The following is a 13,218-nucleotide window of genomic DNA, read 5'->3' on the forward strand; positions in this document are numbered from 1 at the left end:
GCTCTGGCACATCCCCAGACTTGTACACTTTCCCTAATTTGGACGAGCATCTTTCTTTCATTTAAGAGGCATCTGACTGGCATACTTGCACACACACAAGTAAGGTCCCCCTCTTGAATGAAATGAATTCAGTTATTCTGTCACTCTTTCAAAATGTTTGTGGTAGAATAGTACAAATACCTCTCTGTAGAGATGATTTCATGTCTCTTTACTGTAAACAGAGATTTAATTCCAAGCTTCAACCTTGAGCTTCAAGCAAGGCACAAAAAAAAAACAATTATTTTCCCTAGTTAGTTCCCCGAACTACATTAAGCTCTGACTTCCACTAGGGATATGTAGGCATGAGGTTCACAAGGAATCTCAGCGAGCTAATAAAATACCAAAAATAGTCAGTCTGTCTGTCTGTCTGTCTTTTCAAATCAAATCAATTCCTTCTCCTAACACAAAGGAGAAACTTTCCCAATCATTAGCAGCAAACACAATCACAATGACACAGAGAAGGTTCCTGTAGAGTACTACAGATATGTAGGGTGTTTAAACACTTCCCTATGTATAACCGACCTCCCGGACTCCAGAATTTCTAGTCTAGGTGAAATCCCCACACTTAGCAAGCTCCTAGGGTTTAGTTGAGATCTTTTTTCCCCTTTCCTACTCGTAGGACAAATAAGAAAGTTCGTGTGATATCGTAGGAAGAACTGAAATAAAATTCATCCCACCACGGGCGCATTCTCCTTCCAAATTTCGCGTGAAGGGTCTAGCGTGCCGTCCTCCCAAGTGAAACGGGGAGGTAAAAGAAAACGACACCACACTAAGGCATCCTCGCCTGTTGCCTAAAGGTTAAAATGACTATTATACCCTTCCCTTAGACTACCTGCCCTTTTTATGGCAAGGGACAGTCTTATGGCGAATGATTTCTCGATGACCCTTACACATCCAATTGAAAGACTTCCTGCCCTCTCATGGTATGGATAGACCCTTTCAAACGAAAGACTTAAAGAACAAGAAAGACAAACTTAGGGTATGTAGTTCTTAGTTGCTTGCTCACAATCAATTCAAAATCAAATTACTTTTCACACCTCTTTCCAAAACAATTTCAAAACAAGGCTACGCTTATTTACAAGCTAAAGTCCTTAACGAAATCTTTTTACTATTCACACACGACACTTCAAACTTTTCAAACAATTCAAACAAAGTGAGCTAAGCAATTAAGAGCCCATGGATAACCATGGATGCAAAGGGTGCCTTACACCTTCCCTTTGTATAACTTACCCCCCGAACTCAAAATCTTTTTAAGGTATTTTCCTGTTCTTTTAGCCTTTCCTAATTGGATAAAATAAAAGTCGATGGCGACTCTTGCTATCCGCAACATTTTCGATTATAAAAGTCAGTTCACCGTATTACAGTAACCATCTTCCTTTGAATTCCAAATCTTCGAAAGATATTCTTCTCAAACGAAATCTTCAGCTAACAAATTGCCCCCAATAAATTCCTGTTTCGAAAAACAAGAGAAATAGGCGTTTCTTGTTATAATAAGATTTCGTTTTAGAGTTCCGAGACTATTGACTGACGTTATAATCATTTATGACTCTGTTTCCAAAACGTCTTGTCATTTTCAAATATGTCTACTCATAACTTACATTCCCACGTTCTGGTCTACTTCATGATCATTACTCCTATATACTAGGAGTAAAGCTAATAACTATTCGACCGCCGTTGGATTAAATCAACGTCTGCCGCGTGTCTCTTGGCTTTTACCCAAAAGATTTGAAAGGGTTTCCGTTAAACCTTTAAATACTTGAACTCCTACCCTCATATAACTTTCACCTCTATTTCCTCATTCTTTCCACAGAAAAGAACGTCTCTGGTTACATTCAAACCCATTTCCCAAATCAAACTTACTCATGGCATCTTCTTCAAACGTTCTTCAACCCGCTTTGAAACTTCAGAAATCCACACAGATGGGGGATCAAGAGTACATACCAAACCCAAATACTGCAGAAGTGCGCGCCATTTATGCTTCTCAGGTAATCATTCCCTTTGAACTTTCTGGAAAAACTCATGCCTTCATGGGTCCTTTACCAGGAGAAACTAACTCCTCTTTGAATAAATTCTTTCCTGCTTATTATAAAACTAGGCGTCTAGTTAGCAAGAATAGGATAGATGAAGATGGTCATCCAATCTTAGCAGATCCTGACCACGCAGAGGAAACTTCGACTGCGACCCTTTCAACCTTAGAGAAAATTAGGTTAAACTATGTAACCAATTTTGTGAAAGTCTTTAGGTCCATTCCTTTAGCAAAAAATCCTGAATTGTACTATGCCTGGCTAGCAAGGGTAGAAAAACAAAAGGCATCTTTCTGGAAACAATTAGGGATTTATGACCTAATTAAATTATCTAAAACAGGTCTAGAATATAACCAAACCATGTTAGTAGCGTCAGTCCACTTCTGGGATGCTTCCCATAATACTTTCCATCTTCCATGTGGAATGGTCTCTCCCACCCTTTTTGACATAGCCGCTATCACAGGGCTTCGACCAACCGGAGAAACCTTTGACCCCAATGTCATGGATACTGATACCATCAACTTTAACGAAGCGACAGTTACTTATACTGCTTTTATCCAAAAATACCATGACGAAGCAAATGCAGTAGTTTCGGACGAAGAACATATTGCTTTTCTAGCGCTATGGCTTTCGAGGTGCGTTTTCTGTTCTAGGTCTATATAGGTAGCAAAGAGGTACCTTTGTATGGCTAATCAGCTACATGCTAGCAAAATATTAAACCTAAGCCAATTAATTTTAGGATTCCTCTATGAAAACCTTGGTGAGGCAACAGACCTCGTTAAGAGTTATAAATCAGGATCTCTGCTCTTTGCTGGTCCTTTCTGGTTTCTGCAACTGTGGCTCAATGCTACTTTCGAAGCTCATCTCCCATTTCGAGGTATTGTCAACGAAGAAGATCCAAACATAAAAAATCGAACTGTAGAAGGAACACGGTTGGCTCTGCTCACTCCAAAAGAAGAAACTGGGAAGCTTCGTGAACATTTTTTAGCATATACAATGATGTTCGTCCAACGTTATCAATTCAGCCCTTCGATGGCTCCATTCGTAAACAGGACAGTGGGTCCTGAATGGTTCACTCGAAAGTTTCCAGCAATGTCTCAGGATCAAGAGGTTGAATCCATGACCATTTGGAAAGCTTTTCTCACTCCAAGGCTATTCTATCACCGACTTCGACCCTCCAAGGGCCAATGTGTTCTCCTTGGCTACCAACCAAACCTTGTATCAAGACAGTTTGGATTAGTCCAGATGAAACCCAAATGCTTGTATGACAAGAGGAACCACATGTGTCTATAAACTTTACATCTAACTGAAGAAGAGTGCGAGTCTAAAATTGCCAGATACGCTGGTGTTACCAATCTTTCTCCTATTTCTTTCGAACCTGCCCTTTATTCTACTCCAGATTTCCATCAATGGTGGACAGATTACTACACCACACAAATCTTTGATGCTGAGAGCCTTACTCGAGAACTAACCGCAGCTTTTGCTGATGTGCAGGAAAACTTTCACAAAGGTACTTCGACCCATATTAAAGAAATCCAAGCTTTTCAAAAATTCTTTGAGACTATCTACAGGCCTGATGATCTTAGTCGGATCGTTCGTGAAGCTGCAGTCATTTTACGCGAAAAGTTTTCTGCTAAACTGGATAAGTTGAAACTGCCCTCGTCTGTTCGACCAGAACTGCGTTATGAAATGGCTTTCAAACTTAATCCTCCAAAATTCCCTCCACTGCCAAGTGATGATTTTGGTGTGGCTTTAAGCCCTCCTTTCCCAGACTGGTTCGTGTGTGGGAACGCTTTTAAAATTCTTCAGGAAAGCACTAAAAAACGCGCTGAACGAGTGGTCCCGACTAAGCATACCCTGGATACTTTCAAAGGACATCTTCATATAGATCTTGAACATGTTCGTGTCTTGACTCCAATACCTGAAGGTTTGGGTTTAGACAACTTTCGACTAACTTTTCTTTTTTCACTGAAATACTGATTCCAGTTTCAACTACAGCCGTTGCTCAAAAGAGAAAGATCAAAGAAGCCGCTGTACAAAAGGATTCTGGAGTTTCGAAGAGCAACAAGACAAGTGGAAGTGATTCTACCACGACCGGCAAGAAACCCACGGTACATACGCATTTTATATTCCAACTTGTATATTCTGTGGATAGTACTTACTTTGCTCAATTTATATTCTTCAGACTTCGAAACCTCCGGTACATTCGAAGCGAAAAGCTTCTCAAACAGTTGTTTCAGACGATGAAGACAAATCTCCTCCTCGCACCAGGCAAGGACACAAGAAAAGACAGAAGGCTGTCACTCCTTCAGGCAAAGAAAAGGGGTCTGGTTTTTCGAAGATTACTTCGCCAAGTGATAAAGTGTCTTCTGAAGAGTCACCCCTGAAAGCCGCTAGTAATGTCCTCGTTGTGGAAAGCCATAACTCAAGTCCAAATAATATTCCAGCCAAGGTATTTGAATTTCATAACATAATCATTTCTGTAAATTTTAACGTAAACGATTAAGTTGACATTTTACCTTGTAACTGTAGGACGATGCTGGCACAGCTACTTCCAATCTTAAGGCTTTCGATCTTGCCATTGACTTTGATAATCTCCAAAGTAAGCGTATGTTCTTCTTTATGACGAATAAATTTTTTCCAACCGTTCCAACATGATTAATTCTAATTTTTTGACGCAAATCTTTCTCAATACCAATCTCACGTGCTCTCCCCAGTCCTCGAAGATACTCAGCCTCTTGCAACTATCATTCCTACTACGGCAGTTGAGGAAAGCCATTCAACTGATGATTCTCCTCCTACTCATACGAACGACAATATGGGAGAAGATCGTCAGGGTTCAGGTAGCGTCAATGCAGCTGAACAACCAACTGGTAGTGAAGATACTGTGTCTAAACAAAATGCTATGGAAAAAACCTCCAAATTGGCCAAAACCGATCTTCACGAAACTTCGACCTTTGGGACCGTAGTTACTTCTAGAACTACTTCGACGCCTGCCCCAGCGAAGCCTACCCCTTCAGAATTGGAGCAACTTAAGCAAACTGATCCTCTCAGCTTCCTCAAGGCCATGATGAATATTGATAATATTTCGTACTCTGAGCTTGAAACTTCTCCAGCTGTTCAGACAGAATCTGGTGACAAAGAGGATACTTCTGGTCTTCTTCATCAGATAAAGGAGAAGTTCTTCGAAACCAACCTTGTCGAAATTCTTAGTAAGGATCCTACCAAAGGTCAAAGCTTGAACCAACTTTTGAAGAAGGTGGATCTACTTCTAGTTTCAAAAGAAGTCTCAGAGGTGATTGTATTGCTAAGCTCTCTAATCGAACAGCTTCAGTCTAACATTCTTCGGAAGCAAAATGTTGACGAACAACTCACTGCAAAGATGGCTTCTCATAGTTCTTCATGGAAAGCTGCTACTGATGCAACCAAAAAGGGTGACGCCCTTAAGCTAAAGCGCTTGAAGAATCAAGAAGTGTATGACGAATGTGAAAAGAATATCAAGTCCTGGAAACAGGAAATTAAAATGCTTGAAGAGAAGATAAAGGAGGCTAAGTCTCGTCAGGCAACAATTCAGCAAACCAATCAGCAGGAATTAACTGAAGTGGCGCAGTCAGGGATCCAAAACTTCGAGGCTGCACAGAAGCTAGTGCCAGAAATTGAAGAACTAAAGAGACAACGGGCATTGCTTGATCTTCGTATGTCTTCGTGGGAAACTCAGTATTCGAAGATAAAAGATAATCTTCCTAGGGATTTTAATTAGTTGCTTCGAACCTTGTACTCTCTTTTTGTGCTGCGCACTTATCTTTTCTTTGTTTTGTAGTCAGTTTCTCCAAGAATCTATATACGTGCAACTTTATCTGTCAATTTACCCACTTATTTCATTTTGCAATGGTCATGAGTAGCACTCTAGCAATTCTTCAAAGCTTGCCAAAATATATTTTTATTGCCACAGTAATCTTAATAAATGTAAGCCCGTGACCTGACTATCCTTCGCAACCCTTTTAGCCTAGACTTGACGTTTCTACTCCCTTAGCCGTAACCATCATTAAGTGATGACGTCACTTTCTTCAAAACGTCTCTTTGAGACGTGCGTGCACCAATTATTCATGATTAAATCTCAACTTCCAAGGGCGGGAAACGGCGGAAGCCATAACTTCTCTTTGGAATACCAAACGCAGTCTAATCAATCATTAAAATTGAACCGTTCCTTTATTGCCCCAGGTCTATATAAAGGGTTAGCATTATACTTCTTTCTTCACGCTTGCTTCAAAACTCTTGTCCAAAACTTCGTTTCTCTTCTTGCATTCTCTCAAACACATAGTCAGAAAAACCCTTTTCAAACTTTTCTTCTCCACATGGCACTACCCCTCACTTACAATAACATTAGGGCTTGCATAAAAAAGGAGTTCAAACTCTCTGAAGAAGAACTAGAGGAAAACTTCATAAGCATCAGTGCCCTTTTTGCTAACCAAGAACTTGATTTCTACTATGAAATCCTAGAGGGACCTGTTTATCCCAACATGTTAGCAGACTTTTGGATGTTTGCGTCTCTATGCATAGATCCGGAAGGCAGAACCACTATAGTCTCTGAGGTTCGAAGTGCCCACATTAGAATCACTCCCTCCACCATCTCTAACCTGATGAGATGTAATAACTCTGGTGAGACTTTTGATGACAATAGCTTCAACATGACTACTCATCTTCTGTTGAGGACTCTCATGGATAACGATTCTTTCAGCGCCAAGGTCATTAGGGTTTGGCATCAACTCCTCATGGGCAACTTTCATCCACGAAACCATGATCAAAACAGCATCATGGTGGAGGATTTGGAATTTATCCTCTGTGCCCTCCATGGGAAGAAAATCAACTTCCCTTTAATGATTTTCAAAGGGCTTGTTGAAGCAGTTTCTATAGTTGCTGCTCGTCAAGGGGTCGTAACGTGTCTTCCATATGGAAGGCTCTTATCTTACATATTCCTCAAAAAGGGAATAGTAAGGAGGATGCGTAACTCTGGATCCATGGACATGTTCGAGGCGGAAATCTTGCCCATGTTGCCCCTAGAGGGTTTAGATCAAAGGATCAACTAGGAGGTGGTTTGTTTTAGGTTTTTATGTTTTGGATTTTGTGACCTTCAATATTTTGGGAACCACCTTTTCTGTAATGAATGTACTCCTTTGATATTAATGGAAAATATTTTGAAGTTTCTTTGTCTTCTTACTTTATTTGCCATACATGTTTGTTTGAACACAAAGCCATTTTGGTGTTAGTTCAACCATTTTGGCTTACGTAGTATACCTCAATATCTACGTTTTTGCAATCTTTACTTCGTGCATGCTTGGTTTGTATCTCTTCAGATACTTCCCGTTTACTCTTAGGATCCTGCGATCTTCTGCTAACTCTTCTATCTCGTAAGCGTTATTCGAGAATACTTTTAAGATTCGAAAGGGTCCCTCCTAGTGTGGGGACCATCTACCAAGTGTTTGATTCTTTCGATCTATAAGTAAAATAACTTTCCAAACTAAGTCATTATTGATAAACGTTTTACCTTTCACCTTTTTGTTGTATGCTCTGGGCACTCTTTCTTTTTGTCTTTTTATCATCTCCAATGCTCGAAGTCTGTCTTCGTCCAAGTCTACTAATTCGTTCATCATCAACTCCCAATACATGTTAGGAGGAATTTCTGCCTGTCTTTGTATCCGAACTGACTGCAAATATATCTCAACTGGGAGTACTGCGTCATGTCCAAATGTCAGTTGGAAAGGCGTAGTGTTTGTAGCTTCTTTTGGAGATGTTCGACAAGCCCAAAGCGCTTGGTCCAAGGTTTTGTGCCAACGCTTAGGCTTTTTTCCTACATGTTTCTTTATGAGACCGATTATTATCTTATTCGCTGCTTCGACTTGTCCATTTGCCTGAGCATAGTAAGGTGTAGAAGTAAGCAACTTGAAACCCATTTCTTTGGCGAAGTCTTGCATCTTTCGCCCAGTGAACACTGATCCTTGATCTGTGGTTATACTTTTTGGGATTCCAAATCTGTATATGATGTGTTTTTGAATAAACTCAATCACAGCCTCTTGGTCCACATTCGCCAGCGGTATTGCTTCGACCCATTTTGTGAAGTAGTCTATTCCTACTAGTATGTATCTTTGACCCTTAGAGGATTTAGGGTGAATTTCTCCAATCAGATCTAGTGCCCAGCCTCTGAAAGGCCATGGTTTTATTATTGAACTTAACTCATTCGCTGGAGCGTGTTGAATACCTGTATGCTCTTGGCATTCTTGACACCCTTTTGCGAATTCTATGCAGTCTTTTAACATAGAAGGCCAATACATTCCATATCGAAACAGAAGCCATTTCATTTTGTGCCCCGCTTGATATGCGCCACATGCTCCACTGTGTATATTTGAGAGAGCCAAATATGCTTCTGCTTCACCCAGACATTTCAACAAGACTCCTTCAGGAGTTTTCTTGAACAATTCGTTCCCCATCAGGAAATATGATAAAGCTCTATACTTCACCTTTCTATCCGTGTCTGTCGAAGGATCTTTTAGATAGTTCACAATTGGACTCCTCCAATCTGTGTCTGCTAAAGAGTCTATATTTAATACTTCAAACTCTTCTTTGCTGGCAAAACCTAATTGTGAATTCTCCAGGTCACTTGGGGAAAGCTTGGTAGCCATTGCTTTTCCTCTTACTTCGATCAGTTCCTCGAGACGTGATTTAACTCCACATATTCAAATTTTTTAAGCAACCTATTTTCTATGACAAAGTACATGATCAAGTTTTCTTTGATGCATTTGTACTCCTTTGATAGTTGCTTAATCACTAGTTCGGAGTCTCCTTTAATTTCGACTCTGGTTGCCCCCAATTCTAACAAAGCTTCAAGTCCAGCAATCAGTGCTTCATATTCAGCTTCGTTGTTGGAGCATAAGGGACCTTCAATCTTGTACTTGAGCTTTGTTGGAATTCCATCAGGAAAAATTATCAACATTCCAACACCAGTTCCCTCTCTATGAGTCGAACCATCGAAGTATAGCCTCCAAGGCTTCAAGTCTGCATATTGTTGAGGGTTCTCAACCACTGCATGGTCAACAATGAAATCTGATACAATCTGACCTTTCATTGCCTTAAGAGGTTGAAATATCAGTGAGTATTCAGTAAGGGCTAAAGCCCATTTGCCAATTCGACTATGCAATATTGGCTTTGATAGCATATGTTTGATAACATCACAATGAGACGAAACATAAACATCAACTGGCTTTATATAATACTTAAGTTTGATACAAGAGAAATATAAACAAAGGCAGAGTTTTTCTATTGCGCTATACCTAGTCTCTGCATCATTGAGTACTCTACTTAAATAATAAATGGCTCTTTCGATGCCATTTTCATCTTCTTGCGCTAACATACTGCCTATTGTATTATCTGAAGCCGAAATATACAGGCGCATGTGCTTCTTCCCATTTGGGGGAGACAAAATTGGTGGATGGATCAAGTATTCCTTGATTTTATCAAAAGCTTCTTGATGTTCAGCACGCCATTCAAACTTTCCTTGCTTGAGTCGAAGTAGAGGGGAGAAAGCTTGCGTGCGTCCACTCAAATTAGAGATAAACCTTCTCAAGAAGTTTATCTTCCCCAGTAAGGACTGCAGTTCTTTCTTCGTGGATGGAGGCTTAGTTTCCATGATAGCCTTCGTTTTATTCTGGTTAATTTCTATTCCCTTCTTATGGACTACGAAGCCCAAGAAATCTCCAGCCTGCACAAAGAAAGCATATTTAAGGGGATTCATCTTTAAGCCATGTTTTCTCATTCTTTCGAATGATTGGCTTAGATGATCAAGATGATCGTAATCTGAAACAGATTTCACAACGATGTCATCTATGTATACTTGCATGAATGTTTCTATAAAATCATGGAATATAGAGTTCATTGCTCTTTGATAGGTTGCCCCAGCATTCTTTAAACTGAAAGGCATTACAACCCACTCATAGGTGCCTATTGCCCCTGGGCAACGAAAAGCTGTTTTAGACACATCTTCTTCTGCAATAAAGATCTGATTATGCCCAGAGTATCCATCCAACATACTTAGGTATTCGAAGCCTGCGGCTGAATCTACTAGCATTTCTGCCACAGGCATGGGATATTCATCCTTAGGAGTTGCTGCATTCAGATCACGAAAATCTATGCATACTCTTAATGAACCATTCTTTTTTCTAACAGGTACAATATTGGCAATCCATTCAACGTACCTTGTAGTTTGGATGAACTTGCAACGTAGAAGCCCTTCGACCTCTGCTTTAATCTTTGAATGGATCTCTGGCGCGAACCTTCTAGGAGTCTGCTTTATGGGCTTCTTCCCTTCCTTTATTGGCAACTTTAGTTCGACCAGGTCTCTTTCTAAACCAGGCATCTCGCCATAATCCCAAGCGAAACAGTCTTTGTTTTCTTTTAACAACTTGATAACTCTTGATTTCAACGCTGGGTCTAATTTCGCACTGACGTATGTTATCCTCTTTCGATCCTCGTCTCCAAGATTTACTTCTTCGAGTGGATCTTGGGCTAACATTTTTATGTTTGATGCCATTGGGTCCTTCTCGAATCCCAAGGGTTCTTCGTCGTAGATTGAGTCTAACCTTTGACTCGAATCTTCTCCTGAGATTTCTTTGACTCGAACTGGATCTTCAGGTGGTTGAGGGATCATATGTATCCCCGAATCTGTCGTTTCTTCCTTTCTTAGACCTGCATTAACCAACATGTTTGATAATTCGGCTTCGAGAGCCATCTTTCTTTTATTCTCGGCTATATAAGCCTAAATCTTTTCGAAGAATGATGACTCAGACATCATCAACGTCGTCATCCCAGCTTGTTGGCCGTATTGTTGGATAATGCTCTATTGGTGCAGTATCTTCTGGGCCGTCCATTATTTCCCTATTCCATTGGAACCCATTTGGGTGCAAAGACAAGTAATACAATGCATTCTTGTTTGGGGTGTATATATCTTCCGCAGCATGGCAAGGTCCTATGTTTGCCAAGTTCCTATCGAAGTTAGTCTTATTAACTTGATTAACTTCAGCCATGTAATAACTCTGATCCCCCTGAATATTCTCTACTATGCCATCTTCTCTCCAAATGGTTAACCTTTGATGCATTGTCGAAGGCACAACAGCAACTCCATGGATCCATTCCCTTCCGAGCAAGTGGTTATAATTTGCTTTTGCTGGTATGACCATAAACATAGTTGGCCTCGTGACTGAACCCACCGTTAGATTTACTTGGACAACTCCCAAGGTTTGCCCTATTTTGCCTTCGTAGTTAGACAAAACCATGTTATGTGGCCTTATATCAGTATCAAACATACCAATTCTTTTCAGCATGTATTGGGGCATTAGGTTCACCGCTGCCTCTCCATCTACCAGGACTTTATTAATGCCAACATTTTCAATCTTAGCCCTTATGTAGAGTGGTTTCAAATGGTTTCGCATACCTTCAACAGGCCTCTCGAAGAAAGCATTCTGCTCCTCAACTGCACCATTGTTCAGCACATAGTAACACACAGGTCTATGTTTCGCCATCTCTTCGACGTCAGCCTCTTCACAATCTTCAACTTCAGTTTCTTGATTAAACTCATGAGGGAGTACAGACACAACATTGCAGTTGAGGTTTAGAGATGATACCCCATCAGAGGCAAAATCATTTGTCATTCTATCATCTTCTTTCCAAGGGCTGGAATGCATCTTTTCCTCTTCTTTCTCATTTTCAGAATCGAACAATTTGCGTTCCACTGGAGGTTTGCTTGACCTTGCCCCCTGGGTTGGGACTTGGTTACTACTAGATTCTCCGATTTCCCTCGGTTTGTATTCTCTTTGAGCCTTCTTCATCCTCTGGTGTCTTCTCCATTGGGATCTGGACATAGGATTTTTGCCTTTGTAGTTCTCCAACCTGTACATCTCTCGATTTGAGGTTTGGAATTGTTTCCTATACGCCGTTGCAGTCCTTCCCCCTTGGTCCCAACTTCGCCATTTGTTGGTCCTTACACCAGCTTGCATCCATCTGTCCCTAGGTACGTCCGCAGGGACCTTGAATGTGACTCTTCGAGCTCTAGGATGTGGGCTGTCAGGTCTCTTCGATGGAGTCCATATATTGAAACCATACAGGTTAGGACGAAGTCCCTGAGTTTCTCTACCCATATAGCAATACACCCTTTCGAATGACTGTGCCTGTATTTCGTCATAGACTGCTCCACATCTGGGACATAGTGCAATTTCAGTGTTTTCCCTGTGGCATTTGACCAAGAAGCCCACCAAGCTTTCTTCCATCTTTGGGTATACCTTTAGCAAAGGATTTCCTCCTCTCCATGGTTGTTCCAATCTTTCTCGTAGGGCCCTTTCGAAGTTAGCCTGGACCCTTCGATTCAGCATAATCGAACACCTTGGACACATCCATTGTTTTCCGCCAGTCTTTTCATGGCAATTCCAGAGATAATCTTTCAGGGTTTCTCCTCTTGGCGGAATTTCAATATTTCCCTTTTGCCTTGTCAACCATTTTTCCAGTTCGTCAATTTCAGACAAAGGCCGTCTAACATTGACCATGTTAACAACTGCTGGAGGGGCTTCAGAAATATGAATTTGTTGAAGTTTCACCCTGAGGTCTTCAGTGGCCTCACTGGTTTCTTCTTTCAAAACTTCAGTTTTCTCTGCATTGAAGGATTCTTCAACATCAGTATTGAAGACTGTATTGTTATTTAGGCCTTCAGTAGCCTGCTTTCCAGTTGACATCATTTCTGGTTCAGCAACTTCGACTTCAGACACCTCTACCATGTTAACATCAAGTGGTTCACACAGGTTAGTGTCAGCAATGTTCAAGGGGTTTGTGTCGACCTTCATGTGGCTCTTGGCCTTATCAGCAAATTTCAAACGTCCATCTCTGATAGCATTCTGAATTAGATCCCTGAAAAGAAAACATTGTGAGGTTTTATGGCCTAAAAAACCATGATATTTACAAAAACCTCTCTTCTTCCGTTGTTCTAACGGAGGAATTTTAGAATTAGGGGGCACTATCATTTGGCCATCTTTCACTAGTAAATCAAATATTTCGTCACACTTAGTGACATCAAATGTATAAGTTTTCTTAGGAAATCTATCGCTCTTATCATTCTCTA

This window comes from Vicia villosa, linkage group LG6 (assembly GCF_029867415.1).
Source record: "Vicia villosa cultivar HV-30 ecotype Madison, WI linkage group LG6, Vvil1.0, whole genome shotgun sequence".
NCBI lineage: Eukaryota > Viridiplantae > Streptophyta > Magnoliopsida > Fabales > Fabaceae > Vicia > Vicia villosa.